The sequence below is a fragment of the Suricata suricatta genome, chromosome 13 (assembly GCF_006229205.1).
Source record: "Suricata suricatta isolate VVHF042 chromosome 13, meerkat_22Aug2017_6uvM2_HiC, whole genome shotgun sequence".
Taxonomy (NCBI): Eukaryota; Metazoa; Chordata; class Mammalia; order Carnivora; family Herpestidae; genus Suricata; species Suricata suricatta.
Genome location: NC_043712.1, coordinates 23,671,719 through 23,696,333, shown reverse-complemented (window position 1 = coordinate 23,696,333; position 24,615 = coordinate 23,671,719).

Below are 24,615 nucleotides of genomic sequence, written 5' to 3'. Positions count from 1 at the left end.
CCAGTGTCCAAAAGAACTGTGAGAACCAACTGAGATGGTTTCAAGGGAGACACATGTTGGCCATCAAAGCCAACAAAGGTTCAAACCAATAGCAACAGGTGTTAATGGATGTGACCTCATTTTACAGCCAGGTCGATGTGGCTTAGTCGTGCTAGTTACTTCTGCTGACAGCTTCCACACAACTGCAAGCTCCTCAAGAATGGGTAATCTTTCCACCCCCACCATTACAATTCCTGACTCAACACAGGATTTGAATACAATAAATTATCCAACAGAATGATATGGGGGTTATTCCCATGCTTTTGCATTATAAAGCAGCCCCCACTCAATCAAGCTCAGGGGCTTGCTTACATAGGCACTGGTAGTTCTTTGGACAAGCCATCTGATAATTATTCTATTGTGAAATAGATACTTCTGCCTCCAAAACTTATCTTAGACATCTGATAGATTAAAAGTGAATAATTTCTAATGCATCACAATGGCATATAAGCCTATCTTAGAACATCTTAATTACCCAGAAAGTATTAAGGATTACAAATAAAATATTCCAATAATATAGCCTATCTTCATATTGCTATTTAATTGATTACTTTTGAGATTTTTTTTGCAGATTTGGGAGTTATATCAACATGTAATTGGGGCTCCTGGGTGGCTCAGTTGGTTAAGCGTCTGACTTCAGCTCAGGTCACAATCTCACGGTTTGTGGGTTTGAGCCCCATGTCGGGCTCTGTGCTGTGTGCCTGTCTTCAAATTCTGTGTCTCCCTCTCTCTCTGACCCTCCCCTGCTCACGCTTACTCACTCACTCTTTCTCTCTCTCTCAAAAATGAATAAAACATTTTTAAAAAATTTTTAAACATGTAATTAACATCCGATAGATTAATTAAAAACAATAATTACTTTCAACTGGATAGACACAGCTTATATACATACTGAACATGGAATCTCAGAATGTCCAAGTGGTAAAAGTTACACAGCTCAATACAAAGCTCACATCCTGATGCTCCCCTTTCCCATGACTGTGGCAGACATCACTCATCTCTCTTTCTTGCTAAACACGACTGTAGCAAAGCATAACAATCCCTATCAGCAGAGCCCTCTGGCCCATTCATTTTCAACCAGGCAATACAGGGTCCAAAACCTGGTTCTAGGAAAATAAAAATTTTTTAGATATTACAATGGTTTGTTGCCTTCTGAAGGGTCACAGTACATAAACAGATGTATAGTATATCTGTAGCATTAGAATTACATGGGGATAGGGTGACTAGGAAAAAAAAAGCCTCAAAAGACTCCTGAGGCTAAGAACTATCACTCTGGGCAACTGCTATCAACCCCATGTGGTTGGCACATAAAAGAAAAGCCCAAACATCCGTTGTACTAATGGGGAAAATGAGTCTCAGACAAGTAAAATGAATTGTCCCAGATGACTTGCATACCAATTGGCCAAGTCAAGTCTTAAATTCTGACTTTTAATTAAGTGCCCAGTTCACTTTATAATGTACCAATCATTACCAAGGTATAGCACTTCATGTTACAAAGACTCTAGAATATAGTAGACTTTAGAATGAATTTACTTTGCAATCTACTCAGTTAAAATTATATTTCCTTTTAAAATACACAAAAAGGTGGGTCACCTGGGTGGCTCAGTCGGTTAAGTGTCCAACTTTGACACAGGTCATGATCTCACAGTTCATGGGCTCAAGCCCTATGTTGGGTGACAGCTCAGAACCTGGGGCCTGCTTCAGATGCTATGTTTCCCTCTCTCTCTGCCTCTCCCCTACTCAAGTTCTGTCTCTCTCTCAAAAATAAATAAACATTAAAAAGTAATAATAAAATAAAAGGAAAGGAATAACAAAATACTAAAGGAAAACTAAATTATTAATTCACAAGGTAAATGGTATGGGGGAACCATCAAAACATCTGAGCATCAGTTAGTTGAGGGAATTGCAAACACACACACACACACACACACACAGAGTTCCTAATCATTCAAGTTATTCAGTCAAAAGGAGGCTAACTTCCTTATTAATATTTGGTTGTGAAATGGATGTGTGTTTTTGTAAGTTGCCCTAAAACAGCCCACATGGACTATACCACTTTTATAAAGCAGTTTTACAATAGTAAAAAACCCCACAGTGACTCCGCCAAGGCCAAAGCAAAGACTCTCCATTCAGACATCATCCATTCTGGACTGAGTGGTGGCTGCCAAAACTCTTTACATGGGCAAGGAGAGCTAATGAATATAACTTGCATAGAATAACTTAAGCTAATATTTGAATCCCAAGGAGACATCTGTGTTGACATCTTACTCTCTCCTCTCATCTCTTCTATTACCAGAGTAACTTCTCTAAAAGGCATGTCTGAGCATGTCATTCCCCTGTTTATATACGCTGGATGGCTCCCTATGTCTACAGGACCAGTCCAAACTCCCTGGCAAGAGATTCAAAGCTCTTCTCAAACGGGCATGGGTCTACCACCTCTACCTCCTTTTCTGACACCTCCCTGCCCTATCCATCACTCTCCTGTTTGGCTCTACACTTTAGCCAAATCAAAAAGCTAGTTGTTCCTCAGGAAAATCATGCCCCTTCCTACCATCGTGACTTTGTAGAAGCTGTACTCATCCTGGGAGAGCCACAACTGCTAAGCCCTTATCTTTTAGTAGCCAGCTCAGGTAGCACCACATATTTGGAGCTTTCTCTCATTCCCCTTCAAGCAAGGTTGATGATATATGCCTCATATTGGACAACTTAGAAGTTCACACCATTGATAATGTTAATGAGACCACAAACTTCCTTCAGGGATAAGACTGTGTCTTATTAGTCTTTGCATGGCCAGCACGTAGTAAATATTCATGAAGTGTTACTGAGTAGCTGAATAGATACATACCGATTTACGGAACACAACTAGCTAGCATGAGAACTACTGGTATTTATGTAGTCTACCAGAACTACCCAACTGACAGTCAATGTTTACTCCTTAATTATGTAACTATGATATTCTATAGTGTTTCCCAGAGAAAGAACTCAAGAATTTTTAAGTTACGTGTGAAAGAATTCTACATGGACACAATATTGAGTACAACTGATTTGCATGTTAGAGAAGTTATTTCTTTTCCAATTCTGTGTTAGTCCTTCAGATGACATATAGGAGAAAGTCTCAGTTAGATGCCATAGGACTTCAACACCTCTCTAAAAATATGCTAAAATTTACCTTTTTAACAAAGAGAGAGCATAACTTAGTTACAGAGACTTCAATGGGAATCAAAATTTAGCTAAAATATAAGGATACTGCTTCATTCACATGTTTTTATTTTCATAGTTACTTTCCAATTATAGAAAAGGGTATTTGTTTTTAATTTAATGTAGTGATACAAAAATCTCTTGTTAAATATATTTGTTTAGGTGAAAAATTAGTTTTAGGGGCACCTGGGTGGCTCAATGGTTAAGCAGCCGACTTCGGTTCAGGTCATGATCTCACTGTTTGTGGGTTCAATCCCTGCATCGGACTCTGTGCTGACAGCTCAGAGCCTGGGGCCTGCTTCTGATTCTGTATCTGTCTGTCTGTCTGTCTCTCTCTCTCTCTCTCAAAATTAAATATTTTTAAAAATAAGTTTTAAAAAACACAAGAAGTAAATATTATTACAATTACTTTTGAGTATTGCAAAAATAGAGATGACAGCATCCCAATACCTAGCTACCTCGAGAGGATGATCTTAGAAGGCAAAATATCTGAAGGGTTCATGAGTCCTCTCCTTTTAAGTAAGTTACTAAACCTATTTGAATATTTTGCTATGACTTGGCAGAGCACAGGTAATAATTACAACTCTTCCTGACAAATCTATTATAAAAATCAAATTAAATAATGTATGTGGAAATGTGGTGGAAATGTGTAGAAAGCAACACGATGACCATCAAACAACGAGCCCCAATACAGCACATCACTCCTTTCCATCCTGCTTCCCGCAGTATGGTTAAAATTTTGCTTTATTGAGTTCTCATTCAAGATATGCATTTGCCTCTGTGGACTTAATTCTTCTCATTCCCAAATTCCTGCTTAAAATGACCAAAGACAATAATATATATTTTAATATAATAGAAATGGTGCCATTATAATTGATCAAATTATAAGAGGAATTACTCCCAGATGTAGGGCACATAGGGCCATTTAAAGAAATCACTGATCAGCCCACCACCCAAAACAAACAAAGGAGATGACCACAAAGCCTGTAATAGCACCCCCCAAGGCAACCCCCACACTCTGGGCAACAGGGGCAGGGGACCCCCCCTGCTAGGTTAGGATGCAGAATAGAGTTAAGTGCCAACCTCAAACCCAAAACTAACTTGTAGGAACTACTGTAGTCCAGATCAGTTGGAGCTGAGTTTGGGGGGTTGGAGGAGGTCTGTTGAGGGTCACCAGAGATAGTTCTGCCCTTCAGCCATACACAAAAAGGACAAAAACACTAAGCAAAGAAGTGATCTTTCAACTTCCAAGTAACTAGACCTCAAAATTAACATACGAGAACGGGAATCTAACCTTTTCTTCCTTTTTCCCTTAGACCTTTTCCAAAAAACTTCAATCAGGAATCTATGGAATCTACGAATCTATAGAATCTATGCCCACCTCAATCTCAGATCCCAGATAAGTTCTATATGGCAATTGAGTTCGTGGAAAGTTTAATAGGAGACCCCAGGAAATTGGTCTGCTCAAAAGTCAATGATATTTGAAACTCTGTTACTAGAAGTCATGCTAAGAAGAAGGGAGGTAGATGGGTTTGCTCTGCTTTGCATGGATCAGGCTTCACTTCAGTCATTCACCCTGATGAATTCTAAATCCATACAAAACAAAGATTTTTTTTAATTATGTATCTGCAATCCCTCCCACCCACCTCACCTTCCCTCTGTCCCAGTAACAAAGAACTGAGCCTAAGATGGGAGAGAACAGGAGACATTAAGAGAGCCTGTCTGGGTTGGTTTGGGAAGCCGTCTCAGAATTTCAATAGAGGAAGATGAAAGATTAAAGTGGAAGCAGAGAAAAACAGAGAAAGATGGAAAATGTGAATTTCATGTCTGGCTGTGAGTCAGGAAATGAACCCTTTTGGGGCTTTCAAATAACTTCATTAAAGATCTCAATTTCCTCTCTCTCTCTCTCTCTCTCTCTCTCAAAAATAAATAAAACATTTAAATTTTTTTAAAAGGGGGGGGTGCCTGGGTGGCTCAGTCAGTTAAAGGTCCAGCTTCGGCTCAGATTATAATCTTGCAATTCATGGGTTCAGGCCCAGCATCAGGCTCTGTGCTGACAGCTAGCTCAGAGCCTGGAGCCTGTCTTCAGATTCTGTGCCTCCCTCTCTTTCCAACCCTCCCCTGCTCACACTGTCTGTCTGTCTGTCTCTCTCTCTCAAAAATAAATAAAACATTAAAAAAAATTTTTTAATCCCAATTTCTTCTCAATCACTTCTGATTGGTGACAAGGGCTTCTTTGAGTATGACATGAGCCCTCCTGCTTTATCTGGGTTACATGTATTTCAAGAGGGCAAACTGGAAAGTGCTCAAAGAAGACTGGCTCAACTGGTAAAAGTCCTGAAGTGGTGTTGTGAGAAGGAAAGCTTAAAGAAATGGAATATTTAGTGAAAAGAGCATTGCCTTGGGGATAGGGATTAAAGGGACTTATATGTGGCCCTGAGAGGCAGAATTGAAACAATTTGTAGAAACTACAGCAGGGTCTGAAATCTGCTCAACATTAGAAAAAAATTTTGCTTTTTTAACTAACAGTGCTGTATAAAAAAGAATAGGCTCCCTAGACTGGAAGGGGAGGTGGGAGAGGTCGGGGGCTGCCTGTCAAAGAAAGTGTCCAAACTTAGTCTGGAGAACAACTTCACTAAGACAATTCAAGCAAGAGGGAGCAAGGGGATGGGCTTGGGTTTAATGACTCTTCTAATAGATACAAAGAATAGGATAAAGGTGGTGAGGGGGGTATATCTGAATTTTAAAGAGCCCAAAACTTTAAGAACAACAGATGCCCAACACCAACCTTCAAATGCCAATGGCATTTTCCCAAATAGAGTCATTGGAAGGCATTCTCTTTTACTAAATCAAAAATATTCCTCTCTGTTCTCTCAAAAGAAAAATAAGCAAATGGTAACTCTCCCTAGCTTGCTTCTCCAATTGCTGGTATGTGCCTTCTCCAATTGAGGTATATACCTCAGCAATCTCATCTCAACTAAAGCCAACTCAAAATATCCCCAAAGAAGGCTAAGGTCAGGAGTAAAAAACAGAAGCTGAAATCTCCAGAAGAGACTTCAGGGAGAAGCCAGGTCTTCTCCATCCCTAGACTGAGACTCAGGCAATAGATGGCTGAGCATGACTCAGAAGACATTTCTGCGCCTGTGAACAAAGCCCAGACCTCTGGGCTGCAGTATCATCACACCACATTCATATGGTGAGCCAACAGGTGAGCTGCTCTGACTAGCACATAAGATTGTTTTCTGGCCAGGATTTCTGCAGAGTTCGCTCCTCGCAGGGAAGGCAAAAAATCTGAGTAAGACAGTAGCAGCAACCACAATGCATCAACAATAGGATGAGTAAATATGCACATGAGCACCTACTACACCCTTGACTCTGAGTGGCTCAGAAGATTCATAGATGAAAGAGCGAGAGCCGCTACCCTTGAAAAGACCACAGTCCATTCAAAAAAGCAGATATATAATATCATTAGAGTAACATAATGTGGTGATGCCATCAGGGGGTGAGTCCATTGCAGCAACCCAGATAAGAAAGTGTTTTATTCATGGGGAGTTCTCATGGACATTATGTCGTCTGAGCTAGAGCTCCCAGGTTGGTCAAAAAGGAAAAAGTATGCTAGTCAGAGGGAAAAACTTAAACAAAGACATGAAGGCAAGACATTTACTACACTTACTCAGAGCAATAAGGGCCTTGAAGTTCATTTATAGAACTAAATAAAAATGAAACTCCTATAGATGATGATCACAAAACTAAAAGAGTTCTGAGAAGTAGACCTAATGTCTTCCATTGATGGAATACCAATGAAAATTGATTGGACTGAAGAACATGTAAATTTGACTGTAGAGCAAATTATATACATTTATCCATAACCATAAAAATAGACAAGGGAAGTCAGTAAGAAAGGATAAACCTTATTCTCTTGGCTATGTAATATTAAAAAAAAAGGTGTTTGTTGGACAGAGACGTACACCATGGATGTAAAGAAGTAAAATGGTGGAGCTGAAGAGGAATGGTTTAGAAAATGCTGGAAAAGTAGACAAGTCAGACTGCTACATAGGAATATGACTTCATTTGCTCTCTACAGGAACGCTAAATAAATACATGAATGATAAATTTCCACCAAAATTCAGCTGTCTCACTTCTTCTTCGACCACGTTTTGGATGAAGATGTTTGACAAGATGAAGCAGCTCATACTTTAAGCTGACAGGCCCACTGGCCTCTCTCCAGGATAAATACTGTCAGTAAAATGATCCCTTTCCAACCTCCCAGGAAATTGCTGAATGGGGCTACCAGAATTCCCTAACTTTTTCTCCTTATGAAGATTAGAAAGGAAATCACATCACAGGTCACCAAATGAGCGGTCATGGGCTTGGTCAAAGGGAACATGATAAACAGAACAACCAATTCCATCACACACAGGGGCACTGCTCTCATTTTATCACCAAGTTTACTTGAGGGGCAACTGGATGAATGCACCTTTCTTTATATTTCATTTTTTAAAGTATTTTAGGGTAGTTATCTCTCTTGGAAGATCAAAAGATGTGTTTTTGGAATAATAGAATATACTATAGATCAAGGGTGAAACATAACTGGGCTTACCTGAAAGCCACTGGATCTTTATGTGATCTTGGACAAGTCACTCCGCCTCTCTGGGTCTATTTCTCACAAGATCTTCCCATTGATTCCAGTGTGTTTTAAGAGGCTGAGACTTTCAGGTTGATTAATAGATTTGTTTAAACATCAAATTCAATCTTAAGATTTAGATAAAATACCATTTACTTGTTTACTCAAAAATATTTTAAGCTCCTACTATGTACCAGGAACTAAGCCAGACATGCCTCAGATTTAATGTTTTTCCATTCCTTGTTTGAAAGAGAACTTGAAGCAGCTTGCACTAATAATTCAGTACAATAAATGTAAAGTCTGAGAAAAATAAAGTAAAATCAGGCATGTAATCATTTAACTGATTTCACACAATCACATGTAATCATTTGATTGATTATATAATCACATATTTAGCATAAGGTCTTTCTTAGTTATTTGCTACAGGTGGGCCCCTGAGTTATCTCTGAGCTTCCTAGCAGCCAATGCAAAGAAGGAGACACAATCCATTTCATAATTTTCTGTGTCTATAAGACACAAATAGCATCAAAACTAGTTCTGATGCTGAAACCTGAATATTTAAAATTGGCTTGACATAGTTGAATACCTCAAACTATAGAAACCTTAATTCAGCAAACATTCACTCACATCTATTCTGTCCCAAGACTTGTGCCAGGTATTAAAATGAGTGAAATGAGTAAGATCTAGTCTCTGCTATTCAGGTCTTTCTTAAGCATAAATTGCAGATCAAGACTCGCAGGCTAGCACTGTTGATACTTCCCTATTCCAGAATATGCCCCATCAACCCCACATTAAAAAATGGGGAGGAAGGTCATCTGTGGTCTGGAGACGCCCTCTTCTATCTCCAGTCACTGCTACTCCAGAATACATATCTAGAAAACAAGCACATGGAATTTGTATATGTTTTTAAAGGCTGAGTCATCAACAACTAATTTTCTCTATAATGAGCTAATTGCTACCATTGGCAAATGAGAAGAGTCAGATCTCAAAGCAGCAGCAGGACCCCTCTGTCCTGCCTGAAATGCTGAGCTAATGCAGCCCAAGGGAGTCCAACCCTTCCCCAAACAGCCAGATTGCTCGTGGGTACACAAGGAACTTGACTAAAGAAAGATACTGCTCTTAGGAACATACATAGCTCTATGGATCACTGGAGACATCCAGCTCAACATCCTCATTTTTCCAATGAGGAATTCCACCAAAACCCACTGAAGAAAGTATGTCATGGAGCAGTCAAGTGACTTACTCGGAATCCTGCAAGGTAGATGAGGGGCTGCACTACAGGAACACTTCCCAACATACCTGGGATCCTATTTGGAATTTTAAATCTCATCTACTTGACATTGTGGCTTCTGGAGTACAAAGATCATGTCTTAATGTCTCACTCATTTCTGCAGCCTCAGTGCCTGGAACATCTTTAGGAACTTACATTGTGTTGTTCTGATCGGGCTCTTGCAACCCTGGGGGCCGATGGCCTCCACCTAACACAGATTATTGACACTGGGAGCACATGGAAGCTCCTGGGAAGCTTTAACAAAAAATATTGATGATGTCTGGACCTCACCCCAGACCAAGTGAAGTTAGAAAACCAATCGATTCTGTCAAGTGGGGCTGAGAACCACTGATCTAACTTCTCAGAGAACCAAAGCATGGCCATCCTGCCTCATGCTGGAGCCCAAGGTCATAATGATTTCCAAATTCATTGTCCTTGGAAGGTTAGCTCCAATGGGATGTCCTTGCCAAGGCTTTAACCAGGGCAGTCAGCCCCAAGGTACTCAAAATCAGGAGCAGGATCCTTTTCCCTGTTAATGTTCATATACTGCCATCTAGTGGTTTCTTTGACTTTTCTGTGTCTCATAAATACCTACTATGCCTCAGCTGTAGCCAGGGGATTTCATGGGGTGCCAGAACCCCAAGCCATTTTATTATTTGAACGCTTTTTATTTTCAAAGTGTTGCATGATTTATTCTCACAGGAGAAGGCCTCTACAAGTCCTTGGTTTTATTTGGATAGAAAGCCCTGGGTGGAATTGTTAAACTAAGAAGCAGGATGGGAGCTCTGCAGGTTCGAGAATCCGTTGCTGAGCCCTGGCTCAACAGAGTGCCAGTCATGTGGCCTTGGAGACATCACTTCATCCTCTGGTGCTTCCGTTTGGTCATTTGAAAGACATAAGGAATAACTCTTCCCTCTACATGGCCAACAAAATTTACAATTAATGAGGTCACTAATATACTAATTTGTTACAAATATCCATAATCATAAAAATAAATGCACATACATTGATAGGTAAATAACTGATTATTATGCAGGTTTTGACACATATGGAACATGATCAACAACAATTTATTGATTCAATATCTGGGAGCTAATTTTATGATCTTGAGAATGACAAAATTATTTTTCAAATGGATGACTATTACTTTTTTTATATATATGGATAAAACTCACATTTCCCTGAATTATAATGAAGGCATATTTGCTTGACTGAAATATCACCAAAGCAGAGAACCCCTGAGATGAGGTTATCAGAAGCTCCGTAACCCCATTATTAATTTAGAGAGATTACTGGGGAAGACCTGTAAGAAGACTTGAATCAGGAAATCTGTGCAGGACAGTTCTCACCAGGAAAAGCCAAGGTGAAATCGTCATCCCACGACAGAAGTCCTGCAAGAGAGTTCTAACCAGGGAAGTTCTGTGAGCTGGTTCAACTGGGCACTGGGCTGCTTCATCAGGGGCCCCTCAGCACAGTCCTGCAACTTTGAGACCCATGGAAATGTAAACTTATTCATTGCACAATTCATTATTTTTGTGACAAGTTAGTGGTTGGCTTAATTTTCTGTCTTTCAGCAATTACACTGGATTCTAAGAGCTAAGAGTCTGGTTAAGGTACCTCAAAGAGGACACTTGAAAAAAATTGTTTTAATGCTTTAGTTGGAACAGCAGCAAGTCTTCAACTCTGGAATCTGTAAGAACACCTGAAAGCTAATTAAAATGGGCCTCACAGAAGAGATCCTAACTCCAGAGTTCTGGATGGGACCCAGGAATATCCATTTTTAACAGACACTTCCAGGTGATTCTGTCCAGGTACTCCATAGACTGTTCCCTGATAAATCCCAGCCAAGAAGCCCCTTTTCTTCCGGGCTCCAGATATTAGAGGGCCACTGATTTTTAGCCAGTGAAGTGGGACAAGAAGTAGATTAAACTTAGAATGGGAAGCAAATTGTCCTAAACATGTAGACTGGAAGGAGGTCTGGCTCAGCAAAACAGGAGTGGCCAACAGTTTAGGCATCAGACAGTTGGTGGAGGTCAGTATCAAAAGATGTCAATCAGCAGGTCCCAGGACACAGCCAAGCACTGGATGTTTGACATACAATTTTTCTGATTCTCACTACAGGAAGGAAGGTTGCTATTGTCTCCACTTCACCATTAAGGTAGAAAGAGTTTCCCCTGCTGTTCCTACAATGCCGCTCCCCCAGGGAATGCTGCAGCAGTTGCTGGGGTTCCCTCAACAAATCATCAAGACCTTCACATAGGTTCTTTTCTAGACCGAGTAGTCCTGTGTACTCTCCATCCCCACCTGCTTCCTCTGTCTGGGAGACTCGGATCTAAGGACTAAACTCAAATATCTCTTTTCTTATAAAGACTCCAAATAAGAACTAACCATCATTGAGGTTTTTAAGTACTTTTTTCACAACTAATCATGGACTAGGCATGTTGCAAACGGACCTGATATTATACAATGATTGCACAAGCTAGGAATCATCATCTAGAATAGGAGTTGGCACAATATGGCCCCTAGGCCAACCAGACAGGCACCTGTTTTTGTAAATAAAGTTTTATTGGAACACAGGCACACCTAATTGTTTACATATTATCTTTGGCTGTAGCAGAGTTGAGTAGGTGAGTAACTGCAGAAACTGTATGGCCTGCAAAGCTGAATATTTACTACCTGTCTCTTTACAGAAAAAGTTTGCCTTCCCTGGTCTAGAAAGATGAGCAACATACCTCAGTCAGTCCAGCAGGCATTCTGAATCCTTCCTAAAAAATATAATGTGAAGTCAGGTTCTCTGACTCCTAAACTAATGCACAATCATGTTTCCACTCTTGGCATCTTGTATCTATCTCATTTAAAGTATTTGTTATAGTTTTATTCATATAGAGGCCATTCACTTATCCAACAAATTTTTATTAAATTCTTATAAATAAGGTTCATGCCTTCCAAGATGTAACTACTACAGCAATGACCCTCCAACTTTTCAGATTATTAATCCCTATCAGTAAAACAATCTTTGAACACATAATCACAATATAGGCACATTTATGAATCATGAAGCATGTATGTGTACCACTGTACCAACATATTAAGCATATTACACAGTACACTAAAAAACAGAGATGGAAGTTCTATTTCATTTTTCCCATATCCAGCTCTGGAAACTACTGGACTAGAAGGTTTATAGGATGCTATAGAAAGTGTTAAGAAGAAATGTGAACAAGGCTGAGAGAGAAAAGATGGACCAAAGGCAAGACGAGGATATCAGAGGAAGGACATTTGATCTGAGTCTTGAAAAAAGAGTAGGAGATCATCAGGCAAAGAAAGAGGAGAGGGCATTCTATCCAAGGAGGACAGCTTGTCCAAAGACACAGAGGTGAGAGACCGCATGCTGTGTTCGATAAATAGGGTATTGTTGTTTATAAAAGAGGGACAGAGGAAGATGAAGCAGGTCTGTGTGATTGAAACCAGACTCTGAAGGGCCTTGTGTGTCAGGTTAACTCTGAATTATATCCAGAGAGCAAAGAGGAGATATTCATAGCATTGGCATTATTAGGTTTCTGTTAGAAAGATCTCTCCTGAAGGTGGGTAGAGGAGGGCTTAAAGGGAGAGACTCAAGGCAGGAAGGTCAGTCCACAGTATTTACCACATACTTGTTTGTTCCAGTTATTTAATCACATCTCCCTTTTCACTGAGAACTCCTCAAAAGCAATGGTGGCCATATTCATCTTGCTGTTCTCTCCTCTAAGCCCAATACTGAGCTGATATATAGAAACTAACGACTAATTTGTTGAATTACACTCAATTGACACTTTCTGGCATTGCAAGAATGACATTCCCCAGAGTGAAATCTTTGCTGCCTCTGGAAAACCATCATGGCTCCAGGCTCTGCACGAGATGGGGAGATAAAGAACTTGAGGAGGCACGACTCCATAGTAGAGGATCACAGGCCTCATGTGACCAACACCTGGGCTGACTTGGCACTTGGGGAAGTTGCTGAGGATGCATGTCAGACCAGCCTGGCTGAGCCCACATCTCCAGGCTGTGGTTTGGTGAATCAATGGGTGCCAGTCATGCCCTGTGGGGAAGCTGTGGGCTAATGACTGCTCAGTGGCAAAGCAACTAATCAGGCCCTTGTAGAAAGCCTGATATGGAATGCCTTCTGCTAGGAAAGTCAGGAAGGCACTCCCCAGTGCTTGGATGTCAGAAATAGAAATGCAAGAAGTGGCTCTTCACCCTCCACCTCTTTCTAGCTGAGCATTAAAGAGTAAAAGGTTTGCCAGGGGCTACAGAAAATGAGTTTCTCTAGAAGGAGAAATCAGAGATGAACGGAAAAACTACCCATGTGGCTTGAACTAAGGGCCCCATTTAGGGGCTTTAGAGAACCTCAGAATAGAAAGAGCACATAAAGTAACCACAAACACATAAGCCTCGTTAATCTGCCTCCTGCACCTTTAGCTGGTAGTGTAATGAAAATGGCACTGAGGTTTATAGAGGAAATCCTTTGCATACTAGATATCAGGAGATGATTACAAATATTCAGTTTAATATAATTCATCACAATAATAGCTCAAAGAGAAAGATCATATGCTGATCCCTATAAACACTGGAGAAGTTGAAAAATTCACAACTCATTCCTGATTTTTCAAAAAATACTTATAAGTAAGTACAGAGGGCTGCTGACTCAACACTCAAAATATATATCTCAACCAAAACCCAACATGCTTATGAGGAAAACATTAGAAAAAGCATTTCATTAAAGTTAGAAGACAAGGAAGTTCTTTGCCACCAATAATATTTACAATTACTTTGAAGCTACCAACCAACAAAATAGGTAACACAAAGAAGTAAGAAACATAAAAATTGGAAGAGATATAATAAAGTTATGACTACCTGCAAATATTATTTGCTTATAAAATTCAAGAAAAGTAAGTGGCAAATGTTTAGAAACAAGGAGAGAATTCATTAAGGTGATAGATACAAAATTAATATACTGAAACTAATAGCTTTCATATATGCAAATTCTAGTCAATTAGAAGATATAATAAAAGGGAAAATTCCATTTACAATAGAAACAAAAAAGATAAAAGACCTAGGAATAAGCAAGATCTACATAAAGAAAACTTTAAAATGCTACTCAGAGACTAAAAGGAAGCAAGCAAATGGAAGGCATGCTGTGTGCTTTGATAAGAACACTCCATATCATTAAAAAATCAGTTATCTTAAATCAATCTATAAATTTAACACACTTCCAATAAAAATACCAATGGGATTTTTTTTTAATCAGGCAAGCACAGACAAGCACATTCTAAGGTTCAGAGAGGGAATAAACAAGAGTAATCAAAAAAAATATGTCTGAGGGGAAAAAAGAGAGACAAAGAATCAAATTTTTCAAAGCTATTAGAAATTAAAAGTGTTAGAGATACTCAAGAACAGCTAGATTGATGGAACAGAGTAGCAAGTCCAGAAACAGACACAACTATATGTTAGAAGATATGTAGGAACAGGTAGCATTTTAAGCCAATGGGTAGGAGAAGAATTATTTAATAAATGATGTTTTGTCAACTGGGTAACCATTCAGAAAAAAAGTTGGATTTATACCTCACATCTTACATGAAGATAAATTCTAGGTATACCAAAGATTTAAACATGAAAGATTAAAACAAAAAAATACTAGAAGGAAATAGAAGGGCACCATTCTTTACATTTCAAAGTGGGGTACCGGGTGATTCTATGCATAACAAAATACACAAAAACACTGATGAATGAAACTACATAAAAATGATTGTCTGACATTTTAAGACAAAAGCAAAACAATGTGGGGAAAATGCTTGTAACTCATATTGCAGATACATGACTAATTTCCTTTCATTTATAAAGAACTACCAATCAATAAGAAAGAAGATGAACAAATAGTTCTTGGAGAGGAAATGCGCACACCTCCTAAACAATGACTAAGATGTCTCAATAGCACTCACAATACAAAATGCAAATTAAAACCACAATGAGCTATCATTTATCACCTGTCACTCTGGCTAAGATCAAAGTGTTTGGTAACATATCATGTGGGCCAGTGTGGGGGGAAAAAAACCATCCCATGTGTGGGTGGTGGGACTTCGGATTGCCACACCACCTATGGAGACTAATGTGGCACCAACCGCCAGAACTTAAAATATATGTCTTGTGATCCAGCCATTCTGCTTCTAAAAATTTATCCTACATGTTTGAAATGAAGCACTTCACTGTGACATTTGTTTTGTGCTAGCAAAACTTTGGAAATGATACCAATCAATAGCATAATTACCCTATAACTATACTACATTATAATACATATATTCAGTTGTTTTGGTTTTACTAATATAAAATCATTTCTATATATCTACATGCAGTTGTTTTAGTTGTACAAATATAAAATCACATTTTCAGGTGAAAACAAAGTATACAAAATAAGAGAAAGTAAGAAAGCACATGCTTCTACATGCATAAAATATACACACACATATAATAGTATTTCTATAGGAAGGATCAGAGTGGCTAAGAAACAAGGTAAGGAGGAAATTTTTTTTTCACTGTGTACCCTTATATGACTTTTAAATTTTGTAGCATAAGCACAACCAATCCAAAAAAAAAGTACTGGGGCACCTGGGTGGTTTAGTCAGTTAAGTGTCCGACTTCCGCTCATGTCATGATCTCACCGTTCAATGGTTTGAGCCCCACGTGAGGTTCTGTGCTGACAGCTCAGAGCCTGGAGCCTGTTTTGGATTCTGGGTCTGCTCTCCCTCTCTCTCTCTGCCCCTCCTTGGCTTGTGCTTGATCTCTCCCTGTCTCAAAAATAAACAAACATTAAAAAAAAATTTTTTTAAGTACCAATGGAATTTTTTAAATATGTATCACCCACCCTAACTACCCCTCCTCCCCTCATTGGTACTCTTCCAATGTGTAGAATTGTGAATGGCCTGTCCAGGCACAGATTTAAAAGATCTGGAGACTGGAGGGGTGGAAAAAAAACCAACTCTGGAGACTAAAGGGGTCTGACACTGTATCATCTAGTCCACCTCCACTATAGCTCTTAAATTTCCCCCACAACCATACAACTAAAAATGTGGTCTGCAGACCAGCAGCAGCAGCACCTGGGAGCTTGTTAGAAATGCAGATCCCCAGGCCCACCCTATACCTACTGAATCAAAAACTGCCTTAATGGGGCACCTGGGTGGCTCAGTTGGTTAAGCATTTGGCTTCAGCTCGAGTCATGATCTCATGATTCATGGGTTCAAGTCCCCTGTTGGGCTCTGTGCTGACAGCTTGGAGCCTGGAGTCTGCTTCAGATTCTCTGTCTCTGCCCTTTCCCTGCTCACACTGTCTGTCTGTCTGTCTGTCTGTCTCTCTCTCTCTCTCTCTCTCTCTTAGAAATAAACATTAAAATATATTTTTTAAACTGCTTTAACAAGAACTGCATGTGATTTCTGTGCACCTCCAAGTCTGAGAAAGACCTCCAGTGCTATGCTCCTGGTACATCACCAGGGAAGGAAAGATGGCTTCCTTCTGAAGTTGCCTATTCATGTTTAATAATTACCATATACTGAGCACCAGTAATGTGCCAAAAGGTCAGGTAAGGAATGAATCTTCATTAATCTTCGCAACAACTCTATGAGGCACACAGTCTCCCAAGGTGAGGGGCAGGAACCACCAGCAGTGTAAGACAATTCTAGGAAGAACCTCTAAATTGCATACCATTTTCTTACAGAGTAAGAATAGTACTACTTTTCAAATCCTTTTGGTGCTTTAATTATTCACGAAGTCACAGTTTGGTGCTGGTGTGTCTTTCATGGCTCTTTAAATCTTTTACAATTAACCCTCCCATTTTCCCCCTTAAAACTAGACTCCCTTTTCAACAACTCAGTTATTATTATAATGAGCCTGAGCTATCTTCCTGCAGCTCCCACTCATGGATTATAATTTCACCTCCTGGGTCCACATATAGAAAAGAACTGAGAAGAGAACTTGCCCCATGAGACATTAAAATGTTCTCCACCGAGAAAATTAATGGGTGGTACTGATGCAGGAAAAAAAACAACAGATTAATAGAAGAAAAAAAGACAGTTTAAAACCAAATTCAAGTTTATTTTAGATCATGACAACCAAGTAGCCTTTAAAATCAAAAGTGGAAAAAATTTAATAAATGGCATTAACTGGAAGATACATTGGGAAAATGTACACAAACAATTATTGGATACATGAAAGATTTAAGTGTGAATAAAACCTATATTAGTGTGTATTATTTTAGAGAGGGAGGATATCCCTAAACACAGCACTCAAAACACAACCTTAAGGATAAAACTGATATAAAATTTTTAAATTTCTGGTGCATCCCAACCTCCACAAACTTAAATGATAACTGATGTCTCAAATAAAATGCCAGCAATATACATGACATCATAAATAGCCAGACAATATAAATCTTACGAATAAGTAGGAAACTAAACCTTCTAAGTTTTAAAATGGGCAGAGAAGAAGAACAAAGACCAAATCGTAACTACACAAAAAAAGTTCATTACTGTTAATTAAATAAACACAAAATAAACACTTATCAGCTATAAATTAGAAAATACTCAAGAGCATCAGGGGCACCTAGGTGGCTTAGTCGGTTAAGCATCCAACTCTTGATTTTGGCTCAAGTCATGATCCCAGGGTTGTGGCATCGAGCCCCACAACAGGCTGTGTGCTGAGCACAGAGCCTGCTTAAGATCCTCTCAATCTCTCTCTTGCTCTCGCTCTTGCTTTCACTCTGGCTCTGGCTCTGGCTCTGTCACCCTCTGCCCCTCCCCCACTTCTCACAGGTGCACGTACTCTGTCAAAAAAATATAAATGAGCAGATAAATAAATAATAAAAATAAACAGCATTAAACCTGGAGATGTGAAGATATAGAGAAATTGGTATAATTAGATACCAACGGCAGACATTTAAATTTGTATGATTTTTCTCAAATGCAATTGGCTATCTCTATTTTTTTAATTCAAAATATTGTCTGACCTGGCAAATCTACTTCCAGCAACTGAACTTGTGGAAATAAACGTAGGAAGGAAAGGAAAGGAAAGGAAAAAGGAAAAGGAAAAGGGAAAGGAAAGGAAAAAGGAAAAGGGAAAGGAAAGGACAGAGGGAGGGATGAAATACATAAATAAAGGAAGGAAAGAAATGCAAGGAGGAAGATGTACATCTAAATGTTCAATAGGGAATTGGTTGAATAAATTATGGTACATCTCTGTGATGGGAGACAATATAATCACTTAAAAGACATTATACAAGTAGATTTATTTACAAGAAAAATGGTCATGTATTACTGAGTGAGGTAAAAAAAAGATTTGAAAACATCATTTTCAAAGCAATCCCTAGCTGTGTGTATACATATGAAACACATACAAATATGTGTACAGGATTTTTATTATTGCATTGTGATGTTAGCAAAAACTAAACAAACTTGAAACTACCTATATTTCAAACACAGCAGACTGATTAAGTGACCTAAATATGAGATAGCTAACCATACAAACACTAAAAAGAAAGGAGTATATCTATCTGTATGTGCTGAGAGGGAAAGATTTCTGAGATATTTAGGAAAAAAAGATAGAATATAGCATGAAGAATATGATCTCATTTATGGAAACAAAAAGACTTAGTTATAGATGTACTGTGATCATATATATATATATATCTTCTGTAGATTTTATATATATAGGTACTTAAATATAAATAGATATAGATATATATCTTCATATAGACATACATAGATATATATAGATAGATAGATGATATAGATACAGCTTTATTTTCAAAGGATATCAAAATCTATAAAAATGGTTAATTACAGAGGTGGAAGCCTAGTTCAGGGGAATGGAAAGGGAGACTCATCATTTTACAACTTTCTGTAGTGCTTTAATTTCTGCTATGTGCATTTGTTACTATGTTTTTATTCAAATGGGTATATGTACAGTAATAAACGGTATGTATATGAATGCATGTATACATATATAAGGATAGACTTGAAAAAACTAATAGTGATTACCACTGGCTCTCCAGACTACGCTCTTATATTTTTGTTTATCTTTATTTCCCTATTTTTCTATGGTTAACATGCATTAGTTATGGAGTTAATATATTTTAATCATTTCAAAAATAACTGATGAGGGGTACCTGGTGGCTCAGTCAGTTAAGCATTCAACTCTTCATTTCAGCGCAGGTCATGATATCATGGACATGGGATAGAGCCCGAGTTGGGCTCTGTACTAACAGTGTGGATCTGCTTGGGATTTTCTCTCTCCCTCTCTCTCTGCATGTGTGCACTCTCTCTCTCTCTCAAAATAATAAACATTTTTGAAAAATAACTGATAAGGGAAAATATGGTAAAGGACAGTATAGTAAATTTAAATTTTATGTGAATTTTCATTTAGTTTTAGAATATTTTAAATATGCAAAGAAAAATGACTGGAAGGAAATGTAAATAATGGAATTATCTGTTGATGGGTTTAATCGGTGATTTTTATTTTCTTCTTCATACTCTCCTTGTTAACAACTGTTTTCCATATTCAATATTCACTAGTTTATAATCATAAAATTACATGTTTTGAAATAAGATTTCAAAAGGAATTAGCCCATCCCCCTGTTGGAAGAAGTAGATTCAATAGGGTGGAAAAGACACAAGGAGAAGACTCTTGGCATTAACAGACAAGAGCACATGTCATAGCGTCCTTGGGCATGGCTGACATTTGATAAAAGTGGAAGGGGAGGTATAGAAGCCTGATGCATATTCAGAGAGCTCTAGAATCTTGAAACAGGAAGAGATTTTCTAGGTTACTTAATTAAATCCTTTAGTTGAACCCTGATCTTGCAGAGGCCTCTGTTACTCCAGCTACATGGAAAATGCTGACCTGGTCCTTCACTGGTCAGTATCCTTAAGGACAGGAAGGGAAAGTAGATGGTGTTGTGCACTAATGAGACTGCCTATTCCCTTGAGGGGGCCCAGTTCGCTGGGTATGTCTTCTGATCATTTACCTTTCTAATAATATACAAAAGTATCAGATATGGTGAACTCAGTCCCTACCTCTACCTTCTCCCAACTCTGGCTCCTCTGCTTCCTCTCCACAGTACTTCTCTCTACTCAGGTGTGGGACAGAGTAGGACATTTCTCTAGGAGAGACTTCTCCCACAACCTAGGACCCAAGGGCAATTGTGATCCAAGTGTGTTCTACACGGGACCAAGTGCCCGTGGGAGCCTCTGACACAGCGGTCATGCCATGACATCCTGGTTGGGAAACCACTCAACTTCCTTTGAGTTCCAGCTCAGTTCAAATGGGACACTCCCTGGTGACCAACCTCACACATTACTCACTCCTACATAGGTAGGTAGAAGATAGTTTGTCACCACAGTGTTTCCCTGGGCTTTGGCACGCAAGGACATTCCATGAAGCCCAAAGGGCAAAGCAGCAGTCCCTTGAGAAAGGAGGCAGCCAATTTTGAAGGGAACCTATCTGTGTGGGCATGAAACAGTTAAATTGCAAAATCCCAAAAGGATGCTAAGTAGGTAATTTTCACTCCCAGCTTCTACAACCCAATAAGACATTTTCAAGTAAGAGACAGGAAGCAGCCATTAAGAAAAGAATGTCTAGGTTGTGATGGAAGGTCTCTCATGAAGCCCTCAAACCAGAAGTTGGTTTTCCTCCAATAAAGTCAGAGATATTTGTAATATCCCTCCAATGACCAAAGTGCACAAAATAAGGAATAAAGAATTTGCATACTGGGAGAATGAAAGGGTTAGTGCTCACCTCCTAAACATAATTAGTTCACCAGTCTGCATGGTGGCACTCAGAACTAGTTCACAGCAGTTATCAGTCCTTAGTGCGCACCAGAATCACCTGGGATACATCTCAAAATTATAGCTAGCCGAGTTCCAAATATTTTAACTTCACTAGCTTAAAACCGGAGCTGAGAAATTGTGTTTGTTGGTTTGCTTGCTTGATTTTTAACGATCCCCCCAACTGGGTCTAGTGAATAGCTGGAATACAAACCACCAATCTAGGGCAACGGACGTCTGATGGCTGAAATCTGTGCACAGAAAAGAACAGACTTTGGGCAGCTTTGCACAGAGAGGCTAACACCCAAGTTTGGACCCTCTAATCTGCTTCCACTTAGTTGCTGGAGGGGTCTTTCTAAAAGGGAAATTTCATCACCCCAATCCTTGTGTAGAATTCTTGGTCTCCATGGCCCATATAATAAGAGCCCCCTGAGACTAACTTATGAGATGTCTCATGATCCAGCCCTTGTCTTCCTCTTCCTGCTCATATTCTATACTCCTACTGGGCTGAACTATATATTTCTCCCTAAAGCATCATGCCATACTAGATCTCTGCCTCTACCTGAAATTTCTCCTCTCACCCTCACACCAGACTCATATATTTATCTTCTAAGGCTCAGAAGAAAATGCTCCTACTTCCCATTCCTCTAGTAGAGCAGATCTCTCTCTTCTCTGTATGCCCTGTACAAACCTCACTTTCAGCATCAGTTATTATCATTTTCAGTATATATATTACTGTGATTAGACACTTGCTTGTGGCCCCAGTAAACAGAGCCCTTTGAGGTTTAGGGTCTCATTCATCTTCTTAGGGAAGAACCTATATTGATACACAGCCTAGAGATATCACACTCTACTGAAGACCAGGCCAGCCCCTAACAGCCCCTTGACCTTTGCAGGACCCAGGTCAGGAATTCAAACAGAGGTCCAAATAGTAGATGTCTCAACTATTGGAAAGTTATAACTCAAGCCAGCCCCCTGTTAAATAAAATATGCTCTTCCTCCTACCTGAAATATATACCCTCAACAATCTGGAAGGTCAGGTCCAAGTGTAGACTTCTAGGACTGCTCAGGGATCTGCACCAGAACTGGGAGACCCAGGGAAAACAGACTCTTGACCAAGCCCCCAGCCCAGTTCCTTCCCCGAATCAGCTTTTACTTGCGGTTTGAGTGCCCTCCCATGAGCAGAAGTGGTTGCCCAAACACCACCTATACCATCCCCAAACAACTACTCTTTGACCACCCTTCAACCTTAGGAGTTCCCCTCTTGATGCAGTGAGCCCAAGGAAGAACAGAGTTGGGAAAGAGGCCCAGGCAGGATCTGGAAGCAGGCTCTGAGTTATCTGAGTAGAAAATTCAGGGTTCAGTGTATCCATGGGGAGCTGGAAAAGAGCTAGAATGAGGCCCTCCAAAGCTTGGAACTCAGGACAAGCATCCTCCTTGTGCAATTCTCAGGGCAGTTCTGCTTAAGACTCATTTCAAGTATCATCATCTCATGTTAGAAGCTCACCCAGATTCTCCAAGCTAGGAGCTGTTCCTCCCTATTCTCAAACTGCCTTGTGTTGTGGGTGTATCAAACTCTCCACTGAGACCAGTGTATTACAGTTATCTGTTCCTAGGTCTCATGAACCAAACGTGGACTGTACTCATCACTGTGGACCCCAGGTATCCACCACAGAGCATGGCACAGGGCAAGACCTTAGCCAATGGCTAACGAGTTGTAAATTCATGAAACAGATGACAACAGAAGGAGAGGATACTCACCAGACCCAGACACTAACTCCCTTTACCTCTCCAGCCTAAGAGTTTTACAGGAGACCTTTTGAAGGCAAAGTAGTAATTAACATTCTCAACTGAAATAAACTCTAGTCTTGCCTATATACAACTTGTAATTTATTATGAATACATTTCCATGGAGAAACTGAACTGCTTCATTTGAGTTCACAAAATATCCATTTGCTATCTGAATAAAGTGACCCTCTAAAAAATAAAATGACACTCGGAGGTGCTCTTGAGGAGGAGAATCTGAAGCATAAGTGTATGGGGTAATCTCTGAGCAAGCCATACAAACAACACCTCTCATCGACAGGATGTGAACTGAACTACGTCTGAATGAGTGAGAAGGGCTCTTTTGCTTACTGACATCCTTTATTCCAAAGGACATTCCAACACCTTGTTGATAGAACCACCTAGGAGAAAGCTTTTCCCTCTAGTAGTGAATGCCTCCACTAAATCCCTGGATGATGACAGAAGCAATTTGCAGATGAGATTAGAGTAACTCTCCTATGGTAGGATGCCTTTTGATTCATGTAGTAGTGGCTGAATCCTAAGTCTCATGTATTTTTTTTTTCATCCTCTGACGATTCACCCAGAGATGTTCTGAAGTTGTGCAATGCGCAGACTGTAATCGCCTGCACCCAGGGAGCGGCAGAGGAGTGAGTGAAGTGACTCACAGACCACAACAAAGCCCTTCCTGGCATGTCGGGCTCACTTGGCAAGCCCAGAGGATGTAAAATTGACAGTAAGACAAGGAGCATCTTTGTTATTTGTCAACAAATTGTGGTGGCCATTGCAGAGACTTGGCAACCTGACATGGGGAAGCCTTGAGGGAAAGAATGGGGGAGCAAGTAAATAAGATGATGGAAAACCCCATTTTCTGCGTGACCAACTCTCAGACAAGTGTGTCAACAAGGATTTTTTTTTTTACCCCAATGACCTATTTATTACGTTCAAGGAAATTAGAGGGTCGTTGTTTAGTGACAGCGAGACCCTCAAATAGATATGAATTATCAACTGACCTTGCAATAAAAAGACTTTAACATCTGACTCTATTAACTACCAGCTGTGTGACTTTGGGCAAGTCATGTGATATCAGAGCACCTGGTTCCATATGTCTATAAAATAGGAATGACATCTATCCTGCCCAACTCATGGAGTTGTCTTAAATATCAAATAAGATAGGAGAAGTAAAACAGTTTGTAGCTACATAGTACAAACAACATTTTTATCACCATTATGTTTGGTACTAAAAGATGTTATACAAAAATCAAATCCAAAGAGACTGAACAGAAGCTGACTTGACTGCATTAGGCTCATAGAAATAAATGCATTTATAAATATGGAGGCATCAGAATATTCACTGGTTGCCATACAGTCTATTTCCAACATGAAAAAGATTATGAGAAAATGTCACTTATAGCCTCCCACAAGGGACTTAGCACTAGCTGATCTGTGTAGTTTCACTCCTATGATATAACTAAACCTTAGATTCCAATTTTATTTCAGTCAATATTTACTGAATACCTACTACAAGCCAAACACTTTGATGATCACTGGGCATACAAATATAATTAAGACAGCCATGTTTTCTGCTCATGATGCGACAGAGGAGAGAGACAAATAAAGCATCCAGAGTACCTCATGTTACAGGTACTTGTATACAAGGTATGGAGAATGGGAACAGAAGACAAAAACAGCTATTTCTGCTATGCAATCAGGAAAGCTGCAGAGAAGAGCTGATCCCTAAACCAAGTCTTAAAAGAGAAGCTATGGGATGCCTGGGTGACTCAGTTGGTTAAGTGTCCTGCTTTGTTTGGCTCAGGTTATCATTTCACAGTTCATGAGTTCAAGCCCCACTTTGG